At 42.8% G+C, this 26594-nt stretch overlaps 3 protein-coding genes across 3 annotated transcripts in view; all 3 read right to left on the bottom strand.

The window, feature by feature from the left end:
• Positions 1-26594, bottom strand: part of LOC137491238 (uncharacterized) — a 1025816-nt gene that overhangs the window by 550130 nt on the left and 449092 nt on the right. The window lies entirely within an intron of this gene.
• Positions 1-26594, bottom strand: part of LOC101886704 (uncharacterized) — an 847011-nt gene that overhangs the window by 371325 nt on the left and 449092 nt on the right. The gene's annotated exons all lie outside the window — the stretch shown is intronic.
• LOC137489469 (uncharacterized) overlaps positions 1-26594 on the bottom strand; it is a 53502-nt gene that overhangs the window by 10534 nt on the left and 16374 nt on the right. Inside the window, exons 3-4 of the transcript XR_012402234.1 lie at positions 23885-23984; positions 23292-23765 (exon numbers count right to left, since the gene is read on the bottom strand). The gene's annotated coding sequence lies outside the window, so the exon portion shown is untranslated. Of the gene's footprint in view, positions 23766-23884; positions 23985-26594 lie in introns of the transcript that reaches the window.

Raw genomic sequence — 26594 nt, 5'->3', positions numbered from 1 at the left:
TATAGTACAACTGGTTGGTTTTGTTTTAAACGTGGTAAAGCATGGTTATGTGTGATAAAAGTATGTTAATCTATTTGTATGTTTGTGAAAATATTAATAAATGTTCAACTGTTATTGAGAGTGGTGTGTTCTGTTTATTATAAACCAGCAGCCGCTGCAGCTAGTGGTCCATAAGTATGAGCAAAACGCCTGAGAACCGCGCCCCCGCGGAGCGGCCGGTATTTCCGGTTGTCGGAGTGTCGGAGGAGCAAAAGAGGGGGGCATTTAAAAATTTCCATAAAAATGGTAGTGTCAGTTTGGGCACGCACTAATTTTCACAGAGGCAAAACACACACGGGAGAAAGACAGTGACAGTGTTTACATGGACATCAGTAATCAAATTATTTAACAAATTATTAAATGGTGGACTTTAACTGCAGTTTGGCTTTTTTCATTCAGGAATTTCATTCATGCCCCTCGTGACAAACGAGATATTTGATTTGAGGAACTGCTCTAAGCATGTATTTTTTATGCAATGTTTGTTACCGCACGGCGAATGAGAGAAAAAAAAATCCACATTTACCGGAAACTTAAATGCACTTGGCAGGTAGCGTCAGAAAGCCATGTGTGTTATTCCTGTCATAAAATGCGTTGAAAATCCTACACGACGGTAAGTTTGATTGTGGTGCTAACATGTTTACACTCTGTGTAATAGTTAGTTCAGTACGAACTAACTTTGCCATCTGAATAAACAAAGATCACTGGTCGCTCACCTACCAAATCTGTAGAGACAGGACAATCAACACCAACTAGAGCCGCATCCTTATTAAGAGGAGACGACCAGCAAATCCAGATCTCACCATTTCCAGATGAAAAAAGCTTGCGGGTAAAAAAAAATGTTCCTTAGAAAATGAAAACAAAACCTTTACTGCAGCAAATTATAAAAGCAACACTTTTGTTTTGGTAACACAACATGTAATTTCGTCTCTCTGCCGTCTGAACACTGTAACAGGTCTTGGAAGATATCATGCATATTTATGAAGTTGCGCAATAGAGCGCGCAATTATACTCTTATTTAACATCATTAACTGCATCATACAAACACCTGATTGGTTAAAACACAGATTGGTTTAGGGCAGTGTTGCCAATTTAGTGACTTTGTCGCTAGATTTAGCGACTTTTCAGACCCTCCTAGCGCCAAATTTTTAAAATAGTGACTAGCAACAAATCTAGCTACTTTTTTGTGTGTTACTGGAGATTTTTATAGACTGTCATTTTCCATACTGTACCATCTCTACTTTTCCCATTGAGCTGCGGCTGCGGCCCCTCCCCCGCCTCAAAGCTCTGACAGGCGGCCCAGTCCTCGTACAGCAGTCTTTCCCACCTGCAGCCCAAGAGCAGATCACCCCTCTGCGTATCGATGGCAAATGATTTAGCACCGGCAGCGTGAAGGTATTCCCTTTGTACATTGAAACCGATCTGCTTCTCCTTTATTTTAACAGTTTAATTTAGCCGTTTATTCTTTTCATGTTCACAATTACAAATGTTTTAAGTAAGAGTTTCAGAACTTGTCTAAGTTTATTACGTCTGAGAGATTACTGCAAATTCACTACACATTTATAATGATATACTGCAGTGGTTCTCAAACTTTTTTCACCAAGTACCACCTTAGAAAAAAATCGTCTCTCCAAGTACCACCTTACGACGCTATTTTTTTAACCAGTATTAAAAAATAGCGTCGTAGGCCTGATTAAGCAGCTACAGGTGTGCACAGTTTAAAAACGATGCAGATTACTTCCTATTATTAAGAATATGTATTATTGTCAGTCACATTAAACATTTTAAATAGTCTGAACATTAACTGTGCTTGCAGATAAAAAAAAAAGTTTTAGTTAAAATGTGCTTTTAAAAGTTCATTAAAAAATGGCGCTGTTCTTAAAAAGTAAAAAGAAAACTGCTGTACTTAAATCTAAAGTAATTATAGTAGCCTATTCATCAAAAGCTGGAAATGCTGCTTGGACCTTATAAATATAGGCTATATGTCATATTCCTACACTTTCAGACAAATCTTGAAATAAATGTTAAATGTACATATGACAGGGTTCATACAGGCACAGCCTAATGAAAATCAATTTCAGCACCTATTTTTTTTTTTTCAAGACTGACATGCTATGTATTGAAGACCTGAAATGTATTCTCAGCAACCCATAAAACATTGCATAGGAATAGATACAAATAAAAACCATTAAAAATAATATTTATTAATCATATATTAATAATATAATAAACCTGCACTAAATGCTTATGAAATCTTTTTTTGTACTCAAGTAAAAATACTATTACACTGCTAAAATAACAACATTTTTAGTAAATAATGCTAATATTTGGTAAAAGTACAAAGTACTCTTTTAGAAAGTACTAGTTGGTTACTTTTGAATAAAAAAATCAGATTTTCATTATGAAATCACTTTTTTTAAGTGTAAACCTGATTTAATGGTTTGATTGCTTAAATCCCAAAGCTACGTGTATAGGAATATGCACTAACAAAGGAAGTATGGTCGATTTTTCCTTTCATGACAATTAATCTTTTTCAATAGCACTGGTAAAACTACCAAATAATCTTTAAGGCCATAGAGACACTTTTTGCCCATTTTTAAAAAAAGATATTTTTAAGCTTTGAAAGGTTAAATTAAAGTATATGGTAAAAAGATTTTTATTTAGCCTTTTATTTACATATTTTACACTATATTTCTTTACAATATGGCAAATTTGTTTTTTAAATAGCTGTACATCACATGTAGATTTTATTTTACACTTGATCTTAATCTAAAATAGAAACTTTAAAAAAAATACAAGTACACTGTCAGTAAAAAATAAAACAAATGACTTCATTCTACTTGAGGTATTTGAAATGTGACAACAATACATTTATCAAAGCAGTGCTTTAAGAGCCTTATTGTAAATTTTGATAAATAAACAATAAGTAACAATGGATTGCTTTGATCTGTAATGCTTTAAGACAGATCAGAATACAGCTAAATGTATAAATCACACATATACCTCATCCAGAAACATTTCCAGCATAATTCTTTTGTCGTAAAGAAACAAAAAAGCTCCACCTTTGCTAAAGTTTCACTTGATAACACAGCCAAATAAGAAGACCATTAGCATTGTTATCGATCATGCATCAATCTATTTCTAAATACTTCATAACTTTAAATACTTTTGACTAAATTTAGTTAAGGAGCAAAGATAAATAATGTCTACTTTAATAGTGGAGAGATCGCGATTGTATTCTAGCTGAGCACACAGGCGATCATGAGAGCACTGCAGTTCATTTGAAAAAAGCCTATTTAAGAGCTCACATATCTGTTTTAGCGATTTGCGTACATGAATGCGCTCTCGAGTTAAAATAAAGCACTCGCCGCATTTGCAGAAATGAGTAATTGCGCAATACCTCCATTCCCGCGCCGCCATTCAGAATGTATTTAGAGGAGTGACAGGTCAGAGGCGAGTCGACTGGCTGTCGGAGAGCGAAACGTGTATGTAGATAATCAAAAAGGCAGGAAATATGTCCGCGGTTTAATTACTCTGCTAGACATCTCTATAGTGAAAACATCCGAGAAGCATTATTCCAACAAAACATTTGTTTTTAAGTAGTTTTTTTCTGTCTCTGCAACACAGAGAGCCTTTGTCCCGCCCTTACGTTTCACGCAAAAACACACAAAAAAAAAAGGTCGACTGATTGGCCAGTTTTCATGTCAGTCAAATCACGCTTCAGAATCAATTCGGAAACTGATTTTCAGCAGCTTATGACAAATTGCACTAAAATAAACATTCTAAGCACAGCGCTGTGATCGTACGCTTCACAAAAATGCCAAAGCTGATCACATCGATAATATAGTTCACATCAAAGGATTAAAAATGTTAATTGTTTATTTAATTATTTGGCGATTCCTCCGCGTACCACTAGGAGGAAGCACGCGTACCACTAGTGGTACGCGTACCACAGTTTGAGAACCACTGCACTAATGTATACTTGAACACTAAGAACAGAGAAAACTACAGCATTAGTTTTTATTGATTGAAGACCAAATTACTAGATTTTTCTATGAAGCATCAGCTATACATTTACTGAAATGCAACAGTTAGCCCCCCCTGTGCAAAAAGCAGTAAATATGAGAGCCTGTTTTAATCTGCATTGAACCTTGATGGTAGGCCTATGCAGGGCTGATAGTGGAAAAAATTCCTGAGCCTGAACTTTTTTTCCTTGCCCCTGAGGTGAGTAGGGGTGGGGGTACTATGTATGCAACGCACTTTTAACACATAACTTGTGGGCCCCTGGGCCCAAATATATTAACAGCCTATGTGTAACCCTGATCATCATTATTGTCAAGTGGCTCTTTTTAGACACATGCCAGTAATGTCAGTGACACATGCCAGTGTCAGTGATCTTGTGACATGTGCCAGTAGGTGTCAGTATAAGCACGTTATAAGCACATTAATCTTTAAGTCTCTTTGCTTTAATATTTAAAAATCATTAGGCAAATGACACCTGTTATCTTACATGCATATATGTTATGAGTTTTCAACATGCATTTTATTATAACTTTTTAAAGGATATTATTTAAAATACCTTAAAATGAAAATAAGTTAAATAATAAAATAAATGAATTAATTAAAAACATAGAGAAATCCATATTGTAGGGAACAAAGGAACTGCCAGGATGCAATAATATACAGTACAACAGATAAGTGTAACCCCTCCCATACATAAGCATGCCACAATAAATTTGACTGACATGTACTGTCAAATGACTATATTACGTACGGAAGTATGACTACGAATACATAAAATAAATGCGTTTGAATTAAAACATCGTGGAGGAGCTCAGCAAATAAACTAACTTGCGACGCGATAAATTAGTTTAAAAGTCGCGTAATGATTAAATATGGTTTTGCTCGTGTTAATTAATGTCATAAGCTTCGCCGGGTGTCGATGTCACTGCAGTGACATGCAGCGCGACACTCTGAGTGACACAGGTCACTACACATGCCACTAGCGAGTGGCACATGACAGTGGAAAACAGGACGTGCCACCGGAATGTGCCAGTGTCATCTGTACGTCAGATGTCATGTCACTCCATGTTAAAACTGCTACTGTGAATCCGCGTTCAAGCGCACACAATAAGCTAAAACTCGCCCCAAGCACCGGCAAAAACAAATAACAATGAATGTGTCGAGGAAAGAGTAAGGACATATCTTAATTATTTATTAATAAACTTATTCTGAGTCAGTGGCGCAAAGATCCTGACTGGCAATCTCTTGGACACGCCTTTAGAGAGAAATTCATCTTTACGGATTACATGAAGGAGTTTTTTTGTTTTCGATTTGTTTTATTTTGTTAAGTAATAATTTAAAGCTTTCTATTAATATATTTATTATGTCTGTGAGGCTTATACATTTTGCTTCATTTTGTTAAGCGCTCCTGTTCAAAAACCAGACGACAGAAAGCGCATAATTTTGGTTTTCTTTATTTTATAAAAACGCTGTAAGGTTTTTTGATGTATTACTCGTACTTTGTGAGCAAAAATGACGGATAACTTTAAATTGCTCCCACTGAAAAAATGCAAGTGATTGCTCTGGCGCCTCAATGTCCTGCAAGCTTTTTATAAGCAAACTATGCGCCTAATAGCACACATTCTTTAACGTTTAAGCTACCATTGTTTTATACTTGAACTGTTTTATATCTTTTATTTTAGGCAAGTCGTGATGATCTGAGAAGGCAAACTGATCAAACAGACAATGATGGTCTTCCGCTGGGCGCTGTTCGTTAAAAAAAAACAAACTTAATTTTAACGAATAAAAAATGCTCCAAACGTTTTTCTAAATAAGCTGAATAAAAAACGAAACTAAATATAAACACTTTGCCATTAGGCTACATACAAAACTGAACTATTTCATAGCTGAAACACAAAGTTGTTTAAGGAGAAGGGGGGAATATATTTTTGTCCCATCTATTGCTTCACCGTTATTTCGAGAATAAACCCAGCGTAAATATGCAGATGTCATTCCCAAAACATATCAGCGTATATGTGCCGAAAACGAAAGTTTCATACAAATTCTGAATGGATTATAGCCTGGAAAGTGCAAAGCACGCTCCTCTTATTATCACTAAAAAGCGTCACTAATCTTAGTTCATAGAGATCTCACAAAGATCCGTTATAATTTATAAAGCTCTCTAAATTACACAATTAATCTTTTATTTACATGGCGTCTACACTCAAAAGATGATTCACGAGCACACAAAATGGCTCTTAATAAAAACCAATCCGGCGCTTTCAGCAGTCTGTGAATCTAGAGGAATGACAGATCAATATCCGTGAACCTGATTTTTTTTCCCCCGCAGCCACAGTACGCCGGAAATCCGGCGTGGTGTCGGAACTCTATCACCCCTGGCATTAGTCTACTATCCCCTGTCGTAAGCGCGCTGTGTCACCGCGCCGTCGGCGCCTCTGTTGCGCGACGCCATTCAGGCAGAGTTTGTTACGGCCAAGATTGGATTTAGATCATTTCTCTTTTACTCCGGAGATTGATGCTGTGAGATGAGGTAGGTGAGTGACGAAAAGGTATCCCTGCGGGATAATGCACATGTGTGTTTGATGTTCTAAGATGGACAGCAGTTTGTGCTTAGCGTGATATTTCTTCCAGAATATAAAAGGGGACTAATTTGTCTATTTATTCAAGTAGCCTATTGATGCTTGAAATTCTATCACTCCAAATTGATGCTTAAGAATTCTATAGAGTGCTTAAGCCGAGGTTCCCCTTCGGTTGGGGAACTTCAGTGCCATGAATGGGAGGATTCGGATCAGAAGCCGCTTATCTGGAGAGTATTGAACGGGCCAATGAATGAAATTAATTGGCAGCGTAAGCTTGCGCAGGTGTGCGACATCTGCAATTATCTCAGCATATAAGCACACCTGAAGCCAGCAGACGCCATCCTTTTCGCTTCAGATCCTTTCTGAGTGAGTCGATGAGGGTTCCTCTTGCTGATCAGCACTTCAGAGCGAACGAGTGTGTCTCCCGGTCCAGAGTGGGTCTTCGCGGTGGCAGACGGTCGAGCTGGGTTACTCCCTTGCCTGCGGTTCTTTGGGTCCGGTCCTCCAGAGCGGTGCGTATAGTTGCAACTTTCCTAAAAGAGCAACACAGTCGTGCAGCACGTCCTTTTCAGGATGGCGCTCCGACTGTGCGTTTCTGGATGCGGGGGTTTCCTGTCTCCGGATGATGGACACGATCACTGCATTGCATGTTTGGGGGTCCAGCATGTTAATGCGGTGCTCGCGGGCGGTTCATGTCGTCATTGCGATGCCATGACCGTTGCACAGCTAAGATCGCGGCTAACTTTCGCAAGAGAGCGAGCCACCCCAGTTGCCTCCTGCTCTAAAAAAGCAGCGGGCGCTCGGGCAGATCTGAGGGTTTCAGCGGGAGCTAATCCGCCGCCCACGGGCTCGCGGACCTCTCGCTCCTCACGGCGCTCCATCCAAGCTTCGGGTGGTGAGAGTGATCCGTCTAACCAGATGGTAGCTCTCACACTCGCTGACACCGGAGATCAGATGTCCTCCGCGGCATCGGAGGGTGGGCTTTCACTGTCCGACGAAGATCCGGACCCGCTCGCCCCCTCCGGGCAGGTGAGCGCTGTCAAATCGGATCCTGAAGCGGACATGTTAGCCGTGCTTTCCCGGGCTGCTTCGGCCGTGGGGTTGGAGATGGTTTATCCCCCAGCTCCGCGGCCGGACCGACTAGATGGGTGCTACGTAGAGGACCAGAAGGCGAAGCCTTCGAAGCCTCTCGTCCCCTTCTTCCCGGAAGTGCACAGTAGGCTCACGCAGTCCTGGAGGGCACCTTTCTCTGCCCGTGCTGCGAGTGCCTCCGCCCTCACCGCCCTTGACGGCGGAGCTGCCAGGGGGTATGAGGCGATCCCGTCAGTGGAGCGCGCTATCGCGGTCAATCTTTGTCCGCGCGGCGCCTCTACGTGGCGGGGTGTGCCCCGCCTCCCGTCCAAAGCCTGTAGGTTGTCTGCCTCCCTCGGAGCCAGAGCTTATAAGGCTGCGGGCCAGGCTGCTTCTGCTTTGCACGCGATGGCCACCTACCAGCGCTACCAAGCGCAGGCGCTGGCCGAGCTGCACGAGGGCGGGTCCAACCCAAGCTTATTACATGAGCTGCGCACCGCGACCGACTATGCTCTTCGGACTACTAAGTCCGCCGCGTGTGCGCTGGGGAGGACGATGTCCACACTTGTGGTTCAGGAACGCCACCTCTGGCTAAACCTGGCCGATATGCGCGACGTTGACAAAGTTCGCTTTCTTGACTCGCCCATATCCCAGGCTGGCCTGTTCGGCGACACCGTCGGTGAATTCACCCAGGAATTCAAGGCGGTGAAAGAGCAGTCGGATGCGATGGGCAATGTCATCTATCGGCGTGGCCGTAAGCCCGCTCCGCCCGCCGAGCCATCCACCTCCGCTGTTCCTCGCCGAGGGCGCCCGCCAACGAGTGCTGCCCCGCCCCCGCCTGCGCCTCCGGCCAAGCGGGCGCGGCGTTCACCTCGAAAGCAGGCAGCCCCTCCTGCCCAGGGCGCCGTTAAGTCCGGTAAACGGACCGCGAAGCGTCCCTGAGACAGGCCATCCGGAGAAGAGGAAACTTGCTCTTTCCCCGCTGGAGGGCGGGGCCCCGATAACAACGGTACTTTTCAGTGCCACCAAAACATCAGTAAAAGAGCACTTTTTCCCTTCCCCGGATGTGACTGCACGAGTTCTGCCAGTCCGGGACGCGCTGCCTTCCGGCTCGCAGACTCTACGTGCTTCGCCAGTGGCTCACGAGCGCTGGGGGGACGGTCTCCCTTCCCTCAGCCCTCCAGCCCCCTCTCCGGAGTCAGGGTGCGGAGCCAGAGCGAATCGCTCTCCTCCAGCTCTTCCGCGGGACCCTCGTGCTTCCCGGATCAGCACACCCACTCCGCGCTGCCCCACCGCTGGTACGTCAGCGATTGTAGCGATGACCCCATTAGCGAGGGCTCTGCCTGCCTGGTTAGCGCGGGCCAGCCCCTCGCGGTGGCTCATACGCACAATCAGACTCGGTTACGCGATTCAGTTCGCGAAACGGCCCCCCAAGTTTACGGGCGTGTATTTCTCCAGGGTCAACCCCCTGTCCGCCCCTGTCTTGCGAGAGGAGATTGCTGCCCTCCTGGCGAAGGGTGCAATCGAGCCGGTTCCTCCAGCCGAGATGGAGAGTGGGTTTTACAGCCCATACTTCATCGTACCCAAAAAGAGCGGTGGGTCACGGCCAATCCTAGATCTGCGCGTTTTGAACCGCTGTCTGCACAGGCTGCCGTTCAGAATGCTCACGCAGAGGCGCATTCTCCAATGCGTTCGTCCTCGGGATTGGTTTGCAGCCATAGACCTGAAGGACGCGTATTTCCATGTCTCCATTCTTCCACACCACCGCCAATTTCTGCGGTTTGCGTTCGAGGGTCGAGCGTGGCAGTACAAGGTCCTCCCCTTCGGGCTCTCTCTGTCTCCGCGGGTCTTCACCAAACTCGCGGAGGGTGCCCTAGCGCCCCTTCGGCTCGCGGGCATTCGCATACTCAATTATCTCGACGACTGGCTGATTTTAGCCCACTCGCGGGAGCAATTGATTATGCACAGGGACAAGGTGCTTCGGCATCTCCGCCTACTGGGGCTTCAGGTCAACCGAGAAAAGAGCAAACTCGCCCCCGTGCAGAGGATTTCTTTTCTCGGGATGGAGCTGGACTCGATCACCATGGTAGCGCACCTCTCCGAGGAACGCGCTCGCCTGTTGCTGAACTGTCTGAGGGAGCTCGACAGCAAACTAGTGATCCCACTGAAGTTCTTTCAGAGGCTCCTGGGGCATATGGCATCCGCAGCCGCCGTCACGCCGCTCGGGTTGCTCCATATGAGACCACTTCAGCACTGGCTTCACGATCGGGTCCCCAGACGCGCATGGCACGCGGGCACACACCGGGTCTCGGTTACTGCGCTGTGTCGCCGCGCCCTTGGAACGACCCCTCGTTCCTACAGGCCGGTGTGCCTCTAGGACAGGCGTCCAGCCATGTTGTTGTTTCAACAGACGCTTCCAACACGGGTTGGGGGGCCGTGTGTCGCGGGCATGCGGCTGCGGGCCTCTGGAAGGGTGCCCAGCTGCATTGGCATATCAATCGCCTAGAGCTATTGGCAGTGTTCCTCGCTCTCCACCGCTTTTTACCGGTGCTGGAGCGGCAACACGTGCTGGTCAGGACGGACAGTACGGCGGCGGCGGCGTATATCAACCGCATGGGGGGTATGCGCTCTCGCCGCATGTCTCAGCTCGCCCGCCGTCTGCTCCTCTGGAGTCACCCGCGGCTGAAATCGCTGCGCGCCATTCACGTCCCAGGCACGCTCAATCGTGCAGCCGATGCGCTCTCACGACAGCTGTTACGCCCTGGAGAATGGAGACTCCACCCCGAGTCTGTTCAGCTGATATGGGCGCGATTCGGGGAGGCCCAGATCGATCTGTTTGCTTCCCCCGAGAACGCTCACTGCCAGTTGTTTTTTTCCCTGACCGAGGGCTCTCTCGGCACGGATGCACTGGCCCACAGCTGGCCTCGGGGCATGCGCAAGTATGCGTTTCCCCCAGTGAGCCTGCTCGCGCAGTTTCTGTGCAAGGTCAGGGAGGACGAGGAACAGGTTCTGCTAGTTGCGCCCCTTTGGCCCAACCGGACCTGGATATCAGAGCTCTCACTCCTCGCGACGGCCCTCCCCTGGCGGATCCCTTTGAGAGAGGACCTACTCTCTCAGGGACAGGGCACCATCTGGCACCCTCGCCCCGATCTTTGGAACCTCCACGTGTGGTCCCTAGACGCGAGGAAGACTTAGGTAACCTACCGACTGCGGTGGTTAATACCATCACTCAGGCTAGAGCCCCCTCCACGAGGCGCGCCTACGCCCTGAAGTGGAGTCTATTCACTGAATGGTGCGTCTCTCGCAGAGAAGACCCCCGAAATTGCCAGATTAGTGTTGTGCTCTCTTTCCTTCAAGAGAAGTTGGACAGCAGGCTGTCGCCCTCCACTCTCAAGGTTTACGTGGCCGCCATCTCCGCTTATCATAGCGCGGTAGCTGGCGGCACCGTGGGAAAGCATAACCTGGTCATCCAGTTCCTTAGGGGTGCTAGGCGAATTAATCCATCTCGCCCCCCTCTCATGCCCTCTTGGGATCTCGCCCTCGTTCTCACGAGTCTGCGATCCGATCCCTTTGAGCCACTCGAATCAGTATCTCTAAGATTTCTGTCCCTGAAGACAGCTCTGCTGGTTGCGTTGGCCTCCATCAAGAGGGTCGGGGACCTGGAGGCATTTTCGGTCAGTGACTCGTGCCTGGAATTCGGGCCGGATTACTCTCACGTCATCCTGAGACCCCGCCCCGGTTATGTGCCCAAGGTTCCTACCACCCCCTTTAGAGATCAGGTAGTGAACCTGCAAGCGCTGCCCCCGGAGGAGGCAGACCCAGCCCTTTCTTTAATTTGTCCAGTTCGCGCTCTGCGCATTTATGTGGACCGTACTCAGAATTTTAGATCATCTGAGCAGCTCTTTGTCTGTTATGGCGGTCGGCAGCAGGGAAGTGCCGTATCAAAACAAAGATTATCCCACTGGATTGTGGATGCCATTTCACTCGCTTATTCGAGTCGAGGTCAGCCGTGTCCCCCGGGAGTTCGTGCACACTCCACTCGGAGCGTTGCATCCTCTTGGGCGCGTGCACGCGGCGCCTCTCTAACAGACATCTGTAGAGCTGCGGGCTGGGCGACACCCAACACATTTGCAAGGTTTTACAATCTGCGAGTGGAGCCGGTTTCCTCAAGGGTATTAGGTAACCCTTTGGTGATTGAGGAGACAACTCGGTAGGGTGTTGAAACACGCTTGCGGCGCCATTCTCCCTAACACGGAGGTACGTGCGCCTTTTTTATCTGTCAGTAAAGTTCCCCGTCAGGTGAGCCCTGCAGATTCCTCCGTGGCCCCCAGCACTGACTCAGCGGAGGAGTCACTTGCTGGCCCACTACGTTGTAGGTCTGCCCGCTGGTCAGCCCGCGTTTTGGGTATAGGTGCCTGCTATGCGTGATCCCCACTAGGCGATCCCATATGCTTATTCCGCCACGGTTAAGTCCCCCCCCCTGGGTGGACCCGTGTCTTCCCTCTCCGCTAACCACTCTTTTGCTATGCGTACTCCCCCTTTTTAGGGCTAGTCCATAGGTAAATTCTGCCATCTATCCCCCCCTTGGGTAACGGATGGCCTCCGCAGCGTCCTCCCTATCGGGATTGCACGCTTCCCAACGTACTGTCGTATTTCCTAGAATTATCTAGATGCTCACGACTTCCCAAAAAATATATCTAAATCCGTAAAACTTCTGTTGAAGTAGGATAAATTAGGGCCAGGGACACGTTGGAGGACCGCGCACCCCATGATGTGGGTGCGTCACGCTTGCTTGACTATCTCCTCATCGGGGGTGTTGGTAAGGTGCAGTCATTATGGCGCTTTCCATATTCTCCCATTCATGGCACTGAAGTTCCCCAACCGAAGGGGAACGTTCGAGGTTACAGAAGTAACCCTTCGTTCCCCGAGGAGGGGAACGGAAGTGCCATATTCCGTCGCCATAATGACTGTCCCTTAGCTGTTTGAAAGTCTCTTCAGCTTAAAAGGATGGCGTCTGCTGGCTTCAGGTGTGCTTATATGCTGAGATAATTGCAGATGTCGCACACCTGCGCAAGCTTACGCTGCCAATTAATTTCATTCATTGGCCCGTTCAATACTCTCCAGATAAGCGGCTTCTGATCCGAATCCTCCCATTCATGGCACTTCCGTTCCCCTCCTCGGGGAACGAAGGGTTACTTCTGTAACCTCGAACGTTCTTCCGCGATGGGAATGCAAATATAAGAAAACCGGTCACTAAGTTTAGCTGGAGGATATTAGGGAGAGAGAGACGGGAAACTTCTAGTAGATGAATTACATGCAAACGCCGTAGTTATTGGCGAGAATCCAGCGGATCGTTTTTAAGGCATAAATGTGTGGGCTACTTCTGCATCCAAATGTTAAAAGGACTACGAAATATAATTGTGACCTCCGATTAATGCCAGAAATCGGGTGGTGGGTGTAATATTGATTGCAACCGAGCGTTGCAGCTGTCTAGAGAGATTGCTTGGTTTATAACGTGATAATTTAAAGCATCTTCATTAGACAGAATCATGCTGTTAATGCTGAAAAAAGGCAGAATTATGAGGAGATGAAAGAGCCGCTATTAGACGTTTTTAGAAACGTTCTAATGCCCATTTCAGTAGGGCTGGTATGAATGTGCTTAACAGGGAATTGCTCTGTGATTTCTGGTTCAGCGTTGGTGAAGACGTGGATTCGCAAGTCTTTTGGGTTTAATGCAGCGGCTTTGAATTGTGGTCCTGGCGTCTAGGAGTTTGGAGGAGTTCAGTGACAGTTGTTGTTGGATATGAGTGACACATGATGATGCTGGAGAAGGTCTGTAGCGGAGCTGGGGATTGCATTGTGATCTGGCTGGAGTGGATAGGCCTACAGCCTCTTGTTGGAGCCTCGGTCTCGAGCTGACTTTCATGCTGGGCTGGGTGTTGTTAAGGTGGTGTTTCAGGGAGCGTGGAGCTTTCTTTCTTGTCTGTGGCTGCGCTGATGCTGTTGTGATCTCTGCCGCCGTCGCTGTTGTTGTTGTTTTTGTCATTTTGTAGTTGCTGACGATGGTAGTAATGGTGGGTGGTATTGTAGATGAAGAATAGTAGGAGATGTGGAGGATCCGGTTTGTCCGTGAGTAACTTTTGGAGGAGCTAGAGCGGACCTGTCGTTTGCTTCTTCGAAAAACGAAGATAAGGGAGTAATATCTAGCTAGGCTACTTATAGTGAGTTAGGATAGATTTGAAGATACAGCTGAAGATACAGACAGAAGATACAGCTTGTAGAGTATTACAGTCATGTCTATGAAGAGCAAATCATTGAGTGTAAAAAGAATCTCCTCTGTAAATGTTGGAGTGTATTGGCTCAGTTACAGTGACATTAAGCGGGACACACTGTACAGTTTCAGCATTTGAGCTGAGCAGAGAAACCTTTCCTCCATTTCTGCTGAAGAACCCTACAATATCAGGTCAGGAATAAGGTTGGGGATTGAAGATGGATTCAGATTCTGGAATCAGACACTTGGATTAATGTTCAGACTCTTCCCTGCTGAAAAATCCAGCTTAAACCAGCCTAGGCTGGTTGGCTGGTTTTAGCTGGTCAACCAGGCTGGTTTTAGAGGGGTTTTGGCCTCTTCCAGGCTGGTTTCCAGCCATTTCCAGCCTGGTGTTAGCTGGTTAGGCTGGGAGATGACCAGCTAAAACCAGCTTGACCACCCTAGCCAGGCTGGGAGCCCAGCCAAAACCAGCTATGTCCAGCTTAAACCAGGCTGGTCAAGCTGGTTTTAGCTGGATTTAGCTGGTCATTTTCCAGCCTGACCAGCTAAGACCAGGCTGGAAATGGCTGGAAACCAGCATGGAAGTGGCCAAAACCCCTCTAAAACCAGCCTGGTCGACCAGCTAAAACCAGCCAACCAGCCTAGGCTGGTTTAAGCTGGATTTTTTAGCAGGGTTGTTCTAAAATCAACATCTGGATTCCTCTTCTCTGTGCACACATGTGTATTTTTCACTTGCTAATCTGTCAGGAAGTTGGGCGCTGGCGAGCAGCTTTAATAATCTGAACATAGTTTAGAGATGGACTGCAACATGTGCTCAAAGGCTGCATGTGCTGAAGAACGATGGCAAAGCTAAGTGTGATCACTGTAATAAATGAATGTTGCAGCAGTGTCTCCATCAACATGAGCAGTATCTGCGCTCGCTTCACCAACAGCAGAGGAACAGGACTCACTGTGTTACATTCATTGTGCATCCCGGCTCAACCAACAAGTGTTGTGCGTTTTAGCTCAAGAGTTTGGAGCGTGTAGCTGAGCGGCTCAGTGCTAGCTTTTGCTTATTAGCTGAAGGGGAAACTAAACAGCTCATTCTCTCCATCTGTGTGTGTTTACAGTCTAGATCATGGAGGACACACGATGATTACAGCAGAACTGCACAAATGTAGGACTAGACACACACACACACACACACACACACACACACACACACACACACACACACACACACACACACACACATGCACAGCTGTGGTTATAAATGTGTGTGTTCTTGTGTTCAGATTTCTGTTTCCTCACTCTGGATCCAAACACAGCAAACACTGAACTCATTCTGTCTGAGGAGAACAGAGAGGTGAAGAGTGTGTGGGAGAATCAGCCGTATCCTGATCATCCAGACAGATTTAATTATTATCATCAGGTGTTGTGAAGAGAGAGTGTGTGTGGACGCTGTTACTGGGAGATTGACTGGAGTGGAGATGGTGTTGTGTGTATATCAGTGTCATATAAGAGCATCAGGAGGAAGGGAAGAGATGTTGAGTTTTGGTTTGGATATAATGCTCAGTCCTGGAGTTTGCTCTGCTCTTCCTCCAGTTTTACATTCAGTCACAATAACACACGCACTGATCTCCCAGTGAAGCCGCTCAGCAGGAGAATAGGAGTGTTTGTGGATCACAGTGCAGGAACTCTGATCTTCTACAACATCTATAGAGACACAATGAGCCTCATCCGCTCAGTCCAGACCACATTCACAGAGCCGCTCTGTGCTGGGGTTGGGCTTTCTTATTCTGGATCATCAGTGAAACTGAGCTGAAGACTGACAAGAGATTTACCCAGAATCCTTTGCAGGAGCAGTCAGCAGCAGTGTGTGTGTGAGAGAGAGAAAGAGACTTTTTGACTTTTCACAACACCTTTAATGAACATTAAAATTATTTAAATACACCATCCAAAAAATGTAAAATTATTGTATATTTTTTACATAAATACTTTTATTTTTAAACATACAAACATTTACCAATTAAACACCAATTTTCCTGAATCACACAGAGTCACCAAAACACCTCCAATACCCCATTTCCATTCAAAACACAGAATATTATTGACATGTTTGTAATATGTATATTCAATCACCACTCGCTACTCTACTAAGGATTTAAACAGAGTAATTATGTTTACATTTTCACCAGAATTTTTACATTGATGAGATTTTAGGATCACAAACTTTGTCCAATTAAAAAATTGATAAGTGTGCATTTTTGCTGACAATATTTCTTGTATCTGCAACCAAAAATGAATAGACTATTTGAAAAAATAAAGCCTAATCTTGCAATCATATTCTCTAATAGTTCAAGCAATGGTTTAAGTCTGACACATTCACAGAACATATGGAGGACATTGTCGAGAGTGTTACAAAAAGGACATGCTGGTTGAACAGTCTCATTAATCTTGGACACAAAAGAATTTGAGGCTATAATACAATGTAGTATTCTCCACTGAATGTCCCCACATCTTTTGGAGGTAGGAGGCTTATAAAATAACCTCCAAGATGGATGGATATCAGTGGAAACAGAAAGCCAAGACCTCCAGTTAGTGTCTGGTCTTTGCAACAGCTGACCCAATTGCAAAATTTTCACACACATGTGGTATAAAACCTTTTTCTCAATGCAATTAAAATCCAATGCACCATATCCTTTCAGCAATTTTGTCTGGTTATTCTCATCAGATTCCCAATCTTTAAAAATAACTTTAAGTACAGGAAAAGACTGTGGGATAAATCCACTCTGTATAACATTATTATTAAAATCAGTAAAACTATGTGGAAAAGCTGCTTTAACATTCTTCATTAGACCTTCTACGATTCTTAATGAATTTATTCCAGTTTGACTGGCAATTATATGTGCAGGTTTCCATTGGCCACCATTTAAATCAATCAGATCGATGACTTTTGTTAAGCCAGCATTCATACATTTAGTAATTAAGGAGGATGGCACATTGTCTAACTGAAAAAGTGGATTAAAGAAAAGAGGCTCTAACACACCATAATGGTCATCTTCATTTCTCAAAATTTTAAAACAACTCCAAAACTTAATCAATCCCACATAAAACCTAAAAGGTAATGACTGCACTTTCTCCAGGAGATTCTTCTGCATTAAAAACAACTGTTTTTCTAGACCGAACCCACCAATTTTCCCACCAATGACCCAATACAACCCAAGGCGCAGGTTCAGAGTTGTACAAAAGCTTTTGTAGTGATTGTAGCCTCATTGCCAAGATTTTGGACTCTAGGTGTATTAGCCCTTGACCACCCTCTGCCACAGGTAGATAAAGGACACCTGGAGGAAGCCAATGGTAGCCATCCCAAAAAAAATTAACAAATGCCTTTTGTACTCTAGAAAGTAATTCTTTTGGTGGATCCAAAACAGTGAATTTGTGCCATAACATAGAAGCTGCTAAATTATTAATGACCAGACATCTCCCCCTAAACGAGAGGTGTGGAAAAATCCATCGCCACTTAGGAATTCTTAAAATTACCTTATCTGCTAACCCTTGCCAGTTCTTATCTGTATATTTATTTGTCCCAAAATATATTCCAAGTATTCTGAACCCATCTCTGGCCCAGCTACATTGCTGAGGTCAACTAGGAGGTCCTGCATCCTGCCAGTCACCCAACAATAAGGATGTACATTTCTCCCAATTAATATGTGCTGATGAGGCTTGCTGATATGTTTTTAAAGAGGAAGTTAAAATTGAAACATCTTTTGAGTCTTTTATAACTATTGTTACATCGTCAGCATAGGCTGTAAGTTTGACTGAAGGGTTATTAGGAATATTAAACCCTCTCAGTTGCCTCCTGAGTGATATTAACAAAGGTTCAATAGAAATCGCATATAAAAGGCCAGAATGAGAACACCCTTGCCGTATTCCTCTAGTTACAGGAAAAGGTCTGGTTAATGAGCAATTTATCTTTAGCATGCTAAAAATTCTTTTGTACTACATCTTAACGAGAGACACAAAATAAGGGCCAAAACCAAAAGTGTTTTAAATAAATACTGATGATCAACTCTATCAAAAGCCTTTTTTTTGATCCAAGGAAAGGAAATGTCTATGTTGTGCATTTTTGCCACAGTATTCATATCTCTTATCAAAAATAGATAATCAAAAATTGTCCTTTTCGCAACACAAAAAGTTTGGTCCATGTGAATAACTGAGGCCATATATTGCTTAAGTCTATTGGTCAGAGATTTTGATCATATTTTAAAATCAACACATATTAGTGTTACTGGCCGCCAGTTCTTTAAACATCCAAGGTCTCCTTTTTTTGGGATCAAAGTCAGAATAGCTCTTCTACTGCTCAGAGGAAGAGTGCCTTGATGAATGCATTCAAGAAACACTTCATACATGTCCTGACCCAATAGTTTCCAGAACGCCTTAAAAAATTCCGCTGTAAGTCCATCCAGACCAGGTGACTTCCCCGAACACATTTCTTGGACGGCTTGCGAAAGTTCTCCAAAAGTCAAAGGCTTATCCAAGTCATTTTGTTCCTCTTCTGATAATTTTGATACCTCCTTTAACAGTGAATTGACTGCTGTGTCGTCACATAGCTCTGAACAATATAAATCCTCATAAAATGAAAGGGCATAAGATTGAATCTCCCGTTGATCCGTTATCACGCCCCCTCCTGGAACTTTCAGCTGATGAAGACTTTTCTGTTCCCTTAGTTTCTTTTCAAGGCCAAAACAGAAAGATGTGGGAGCATCCATATCATTCAGTTGTGCAAACCTGGTCCTCAGTAAGGCATCCTTTCCTCTTTCTTCCAATAGATTTTTTAAAAGAAGTTTATCATTTGCAACAGAGTCAGTAAAAGTTGAGTTGTTGGTACAGTCACTGCTTTGCCCTAGTATAGCTTGTTCGAGGGACTTCATTCTTGTTTTGAGCATTCCAGCATTATGTGCTGTGTACTGCTGATAAAAAGACTTCATTTGTGTTTTTCCAACATCCCACCATGAACTCAGTGACTGAAAATGACTTCTCTTCTCTCTCCAAGCTTTCCAGAAAAGATTGAAAGAGTGAATAAAAGTGCAGTCCTGCAATAAACTATTATTAAAACACCAATGTGATTTAAAAGGCTTAGAAAGAGAGACTGATACAACAACTGATACATAGTGATGATCAGACAAAAAGGATGGTGTAATCGAGCTATTAAAAAAAAACCTACCTCTAGTGCCCTTTTCAACATAAAACCGATCAAGCCTTGCCCCTGACAAATTATTTGAATTATTTTTTAACCATGTGTACTGTCTGACTCCAGGAAAAGCTTCCCTCCACACATCAACTAACTTATGTTCATTAATTATTTTTTTAAAACTCTCAGCAGAAGAATTATGAGGTTCGTTGTGATTTCTGTCCAAATGTGAATCAATAGTGCAATTAAAATCCCCTCCAAGTACAATCATATTCCCCCGAGGACACTGTAATATGGCATCAGAAAGTATTTTAAAGAAAGAAACTTGGTCATGACCAACAGTTGGTGCATATATATTAATAAAAGAGAAATAGGCATCTCCTATGACAATATCAGCCCTCAATATCCGACCGGGTATTATTTCTATTGAATTTGATTGCATACTGACATATGGGGAAAAAAGAAAGGCAACACCAGCACTTAGGTTTGTGCTATGGCTTAGTAGAACATTTCCTTTCCACCCACTATGCCACTGCGCCTGATTTTGTTGGTCTGTATGCGTTTCTTGCAAGAAAATAACATCAGCCTTTTTGAGACGCAAATAATCAAATAAACCAACTCTCTTTTTAGTGCTCCGACAACCATTAACATTAAATGTCCCAATGTTTAAGGTTGTCATGGCAAAAAGAATGCAAAAAACAAAATATATAATCTTACACATTAGTCCTGTTTGTTTGTTTTTTTTTTAATCCAAATTATCAATCATTTTTTTAACAGTAGTGACATGTTTCCTTAATCAGAATCTTTTAAGTTTATCAAGCTCATCCAATGATGCTTTTCTCAATGCTACAGCACAGGATGCCACAAACAGTTGTAAATCTGGGAAATACTTCTCTAGTTTTGGCCTTTGTTGATTAAAGGTTTCATCAAGAAAACTGTTGAGTTCTTGTACTGTGTAATAAGATGGCTTTATTTGCGAACTGCGCCTTTTTTCAACACGAATTTCTTTTAAATTGTCATCAACAAGATCCATTGCATATGATTCGTCACTATCGTAATTAATGTCAATGGACTGAGCCTCACCACTCTCGGACAGTTGATCAGCTTCAGCCAGTACCATGCCATTGTAGCGGAGCGGTAAGTTGGGAGAAAAAAATACTAAATTAAAGCTGACTACGCCACCCTGATCACAGGGAAATTAACACAGGTTCTTTGTGTGAAGAAAAGGCATGAGACGTGAATACCAAAAATACAAAGATACTTTATTTTCCTTAATTATCCAATATAAATCACTTTTAAAAAGCTTGATAGCTGATAGTAGCCGCACAATCACATAAATAACACACAATAACAACAAGAGGAGGAGTAGAGGCTTACCAGTGGCAGGTAAGCTAGTTACGTAGCACCAAACTCTACAAAATTACAAATGGTCTTACCGCAAGTGCACCACACACACGCACACAAGCATACGTGAGCACACAACACACACACTGCACTCAGTGTCGTATCCCACCACCGCACGATGGACAACTAACGGCCTGCCTGGAAGCCTCAGCTCCTATAAAACAAAAATGACAATTAACAATTGTAAAGTCACAATCTCACACAAAAGAACACAGAAATTCCCCAAGAGAGATTCATAAAAATCTCCTTGCAATAGAAACTCAAAAACAGTAATATTATTAATAATAATAATAATAATAAATCAATTAACTCAAAAAGAATAAACTTCCCACAGGAAGCACAAATCAAACAATGAATTAGGTACAAAAAGAAAAAAATAATGAAACCCAGAAAGCACAAAATGAATCCACGCACTAAAAATGTATCGGCTACTACTCGTGTGCAAGTACTCCATGTGAAGGCAATTTGAGTCTGTTATTCACAGCACTATAGTAGGCATCTTTACGTTGAGGCTCGCACATTAATCCGGCATCAGAAAAAGGGAAGCACACAGCAAACGGACTCCAAGCAGCAATATGCAGCCGTATCAAATCAGCGATCAATAGTGGTTTAAAAAGAAAGCAGTGGTCGGTAAAGCGGCAGTATGAAGCAGCAGTTTATAAAGCAGCAATATAAAGCAGCAGTCTAGAAAGCAGTGGTCTGTTAATAGCAGCGGTCTGTAATAAACAAGCAGCGGTCTGTAAAAAGCAGCGGTCTGTAAAAAGCAGCAATATCACTAATGTTGCTCCCTCGGCGTGCCCACACGCAGTTATTCTTCCTAAAAAGGACAAGACATTAAGTCGCTGGACAGATCGGCGCATAATTATTAAAAGCGTAACGTACATACCTCTAGTATGCAAGTAACTTAGCAACCCGCACTCACGGACGCAGTTGTAGATTAAAACACAGCCCAGGAATTACAAAAGCGATCCAGCTGGGGTGACAGCAACACAGGCTACAGCCAATCTGATCCGCAGATGCTAAGAAATTAAAAATACAGCCAGTAAAAAACCACTACGCAACCCGACGCTAAAGGGAAAGCAAAACAATGTCTACCTGCAGGAACGGAAGGGGCAGAGGCGGGACCAGCGGGACTCCGGTAGTGACGCACAAGCGGTGCTTCAGTACACAACACACACCCAAATCCTCCCTTATATACACACCCAAGAGTTATACGATTGGCTAATAGAAAAATCACTTGTGATGACACCAGGTGATCCCACTACACCATCAGTCTCTCGCGAGTCTTCCCGACTACCCCGAGCCTGTTCAGCTCTGCGGGGTGCTCTGATTCATCGCTGTTTCCAGCAGCAGCGATTCCACCGCTCGCCGCACTGCGCACTTCAGCGCATACTTCAGTGTTCACCAAACACTCTCCTGCAGTCTCATTCGCTGCATCAACTTTCAGATTTTCATCGTCTTTTGACAATGAATCTGATTCAGCCCGTTGGTCAGTTTTATTACTGACATTCTGGTTTTCATTTTTTTTTTTCATTTTTTGCTCCGCGATTGCGGTCGGCTCAGTCTCATTTACATTTGGATTTATATTTTGGTTTGTCATTTTATTATTTGTACATCTTAATTTCGTATGACCATAAACCCCACAGGAGAAGCATTTCATTGACTCTGTGCTGATAAAAATTGTGTTATCTTTACCGGCCAGAGTCAATTTCGCAGAGATGTCCAAGTGTTGGAATTCAGCATTCAAAATGATAGCAGTTTGGCGTCTAAAAGACATAATGTGTTTTAATTCTGGGTTTTTTACCCCAAGTGGGATCATTTTAATTGGCATCACAATTTTGCTGTAGCGGTTAAGTAATCGCTCGAGTGATTCATTCGAAATGAATGGAGGCACATTAGAGAGAGTTACCTTTTTTGAAGGGCTCGACAGTGGTAACACAGGTAAAAAAGTATCCCCAACAGACAGTCCAACCTCAACTAAGTGATGAACCATAGACTCTTCCTTCAAAAACATAGCTACTGCCTTATTCATTCTGGATGCCGATAATATATTCCTGGCGCCTATTTCTGCGCTTATAGCTGTCAAACAGTCCTCAATGGTGATTGATTCATCCGGTAAACATTTACAACAATTTCGGGCCGTTAAAGAAGCAAACCCATCTGAATCTGCCGGCATGTTCTCAGTCACTAGATCTCACTAGATAAACTTTAATCTCAATATAGAAAAAGAGAAAGAGAAATGAAAATGAATGAAAACTCACTCAAACAAGCCGCCAGTCGCTCAAACGCTCATGCAGCCCTCCCAGCTACCCCGTACATCCGCACACACACAGAGAGAGAGAGAGAGAGACAGATAAAGCCCCTGAAGAGGAGAGAGAGAGACAGATAAAGCTCCTGAAGAGGAGAGAGAGAGACAGATAAAGCCCCTGAAGAGGAGAGAGACAAACAGGAAGAGGTATTATTTGTGTGTGTGTGGTTTCAGATAATTTTAGGCTTATAATCAAGTTGACCTACAGTATGCTGTTTATTTACTTTTCATCACTAGGAGAGTAGAGAAAAATACTCTAAAAATAAGCTAGAAAAATGCTTTAAAAATAAGCTAAATCTTAGTATATATATATATATATATATATATATATATATATATATATATATATATATATATATATATATATATATATATAGAGAGAGAGAGAGAGAGAGAAAGAGAGAGAGAGAGAGAGAGAGAGAGAGATTAATAAAAAATTGTGATTTTATTATTTTTATTTTTATAACTAAAGGGGTTCGGCCAGGTAGGGGGCCCTACAAGACATTGTGCCCAGGGGCCTATGACTTCTTAATCCGGGCCTGCGTGAAGTCCATTAGATCAGTCCGTGCAGCTGTGTGTAGCCTTGTAGCTCCTTCCGTTTAAAGTCTGCTTTATCTTGATCCGTAGCGAGCAATCACACCGTTTCCAACGAGCGCGCCGATGCCAGAAGTCCTTTTAATTGCTGTCCGTAGCACTCCGTCAAGCAGTGCAGCGACCCAATGGTGGCAAGCTCTTATTGTAGCTCCCTGGTTCAATAAAGGATTGACTCTTTCACTGGTGTTTTCCCATTATTTATTTCAGTGCAGCATTCACTTCACTGACGCCGTCGTCAACATCAAACACCATATACCATAGGCCAAACACCGTACACCTTGCACCGTACGGCAAACACCGTAAGAGCTTGTATACAAAGAGAAAATGAAACCAAATGTAAGCAAATATGAAAACCATATACAAACAAACAGACATCACTTAAACTCAATACAAACAAACAAACATATTAAACAAAGTGTCAGTACCTTGTTCTCCAATCAAACCAGAAGCTAAACCTTTAGTCCGTAGTAGACCGCACAGCTGGGACGCCGTGATCATGTGCGATCTTTCCGTGTCTTTTTATATCTGTAATGGTAATTAATTTAAAATAAAAGACTTCTGGTTTTACACTGAACACTTTATACCATAAATACTAAAAATATCAAATATGCATATAATAGAGGAGAGAGAGAGAAAGAGAGAGAAAGAGAGAAAGTATATACACACACAATATAATTATATTGTAGAAAAGATGCAATAACAAAGACATCATGTCAAAGTTATTAACACTGTCCTTAAAGAAAAGTATGTCACAGATGATTAGCAGTTGTTTATAACCGTGTTGTATTGAGAAATAATATTTAGGTTGAGCCTGTAAGAGTTTAGGGGACCTTGCCACAAAATAAAGAGTTGAAGAACTCTTGCTTAATATTAAGTACTAAAACTTTAATGTTTGAAACAGTTCAAACAGGCATTGTCTGCATATGAACAATGTAGAAGCAATTTATGTAAGCTAACCCTAGCATAGGAAAGTCAGTGTGTGTTACTCATGGTCATTTCTTGTTGTGTCCTTTGTTTTCTTTGTCTTGTATTTCTTTTGTTTCATGTGTGTCTCTTAAGTATGGCAAATACACCCTCTTACTGCACTTTAAAACGCAAATCTAGAGAAAGGGTAAAACAACAACTGAAGTCAGTTCAGTGTGCTTCTGATAATTCCTTTAATGCTGAGAGTCTACCAATTTACAATTCCGAACATCTAGATGAGGACTTCAAAGACTATGAATCATCTTTGTATAAGGAGCTAGATTTTTCACAGTCTGAAAACAGCAGCTCTGGTGAGGAAGAGGAAGCTCATCAACAAAGCAAACTTGCAACATGGGCACTCCAAAGAAAACAACACACAGTGCAATTAATAAATTATTAGAAATTCTGAAGGAGCATCATCCATCATTGCCATCTGATGCAAGGACTCTTCTAAGGACTTCTCGGTCAGAGTCAGTGGTGGTCCAGGAAAAGGCTGGTGGGACATACACTGTTAAAAATTGTCCCGTTAAAAAACAGTAAAATACTGGCAGCTGCAGTTGCCAGCAATGTACTGTTATTTTACAGTATGTTGCTGTAAAAATACATGGACTACATTGATTTACACAATACTCAAGTGAACTCATTTTGCTCACTGAAAGCAACTGCCTTAACTTGGTCAACTGCTGAATGAGTTTATGAAGTAATGTGCTATATATGCTTAGAAGTATACTTATAATGATAACTTATTTTAGTTAATTAGAAAAGTTCGGTTTAACTCTAATGTCTTATTTTTCACAACAGCACACATACATGTAAATCTGGAACTATCAGAGAGATTCTGACTGCATCAGCAACTAAACAGCTGATGTTTTTAAATAGAGAAACATGCAGAATAACATCAGCAGATCATTGTTCATCTTTAACTCATACACTGGCTCTACTCTCCTCCACAACGGTGACAGACAGAGGAAATTAGCTTCAGGTTTTACAGTAAAATACTGTTTTTTCCTTGATTTAACAGTAATCTACTGGCAGCTGTGGTTGCCAGCAATCTACTGTTTTTTTACAGTCTACTTCCGTTGTGTAAATTAACAATATATTACTGTTAAAATACATTTTTACACTGTGTTTTTACCTCTCACACCTTTAACCATTTAAACCCCAGAGCATATACTTCAGTTGTAATTGAAGTGTCCACACTACTGAGTGTTCAAGAAACATTTAGCAAAGCTGAAGTAAATTAATTAATTAACTGACTAATTAAATGATAATTGAGGATTAACAATGAACAAATGAAGAAATACTGAAAGAAAAAACAAGAACAGAACATACAAAACTTTAGTCACAGCTTTATAATGAAATAACCTGAAGAACAACAAATGATTAATCATTGAAATGATCAGCGGATGATTAAACAACTCTATAAACATCATCACCAGCTACACTTATTACTTAATACATGTATTTTTGTATAACATCTACTAAAGTTCTTCTTGAGAAAAAGTTAAAGTTTTACGTCACCATCATGGAGAACAGAGTTTGCTTTAGTTGGGCTCTTAGCCCTGTCATTTTTAACATTTATATATCTTGACTGCTGCAATTGTTGAGAACTTTGTTTAAAAAGCTCCTTTGTTGTGGCAAGCCAGCCAAAAACCTAAATAAGATCTGGTGATGTTCACGTTGCTATTAAATGGCAGAGTCTGTTCTCATTTAGTATAATAAAATTTACTGCTCCTATTCAATGTTAAATCTATTGTTTTACATTATATGTCTATATATGGCAATGATTTCTGGAAGTTTTTAAGAATATCTTGGACAATAACACTGCTCTATGGTGTAAATCGCACTCAAAGAGACATCAATAATCAGCATATGAACCTCAATAATGGTGACAACTAACAAAATTAACAGTTTAACTCACAAACAGGCAACTGAAAGTCTAAACATAAACAACAGCAGAATCAAACACAAATAAAGAAAAGTGTGAGACCATTATACAACATTTATTTATACCGCAATGCATGCTGGGATATTTGTACTGTGCCACTCCCAGCATGCATTGCAGCATGAAACATTTGAGATGTTACCACTGTTGAGATACAAGGTCAGATTCATGAGGTCTGAGTGTGTATTTGTCATAACTGAACTGTTTTTGTATGTTATTTCTTAACT

The sequence above is a fragment of the Danio rerio genome, chromosome 4 (genome assembly GCF_049306965.1).
Source record: "Danio rerio strain Tuebingen ecotype United States chromosome 4, GRCz12tu, whole genome shotgun sequence".
NCBI lineage: Eukaryota > Metazoa > Chordata > Actinopteri > Cypriniformes > Danionidae > Danio > Danio rerio.
This window is presented reverse-complemented; position numbering and strand designations above follow the sequence as displayed.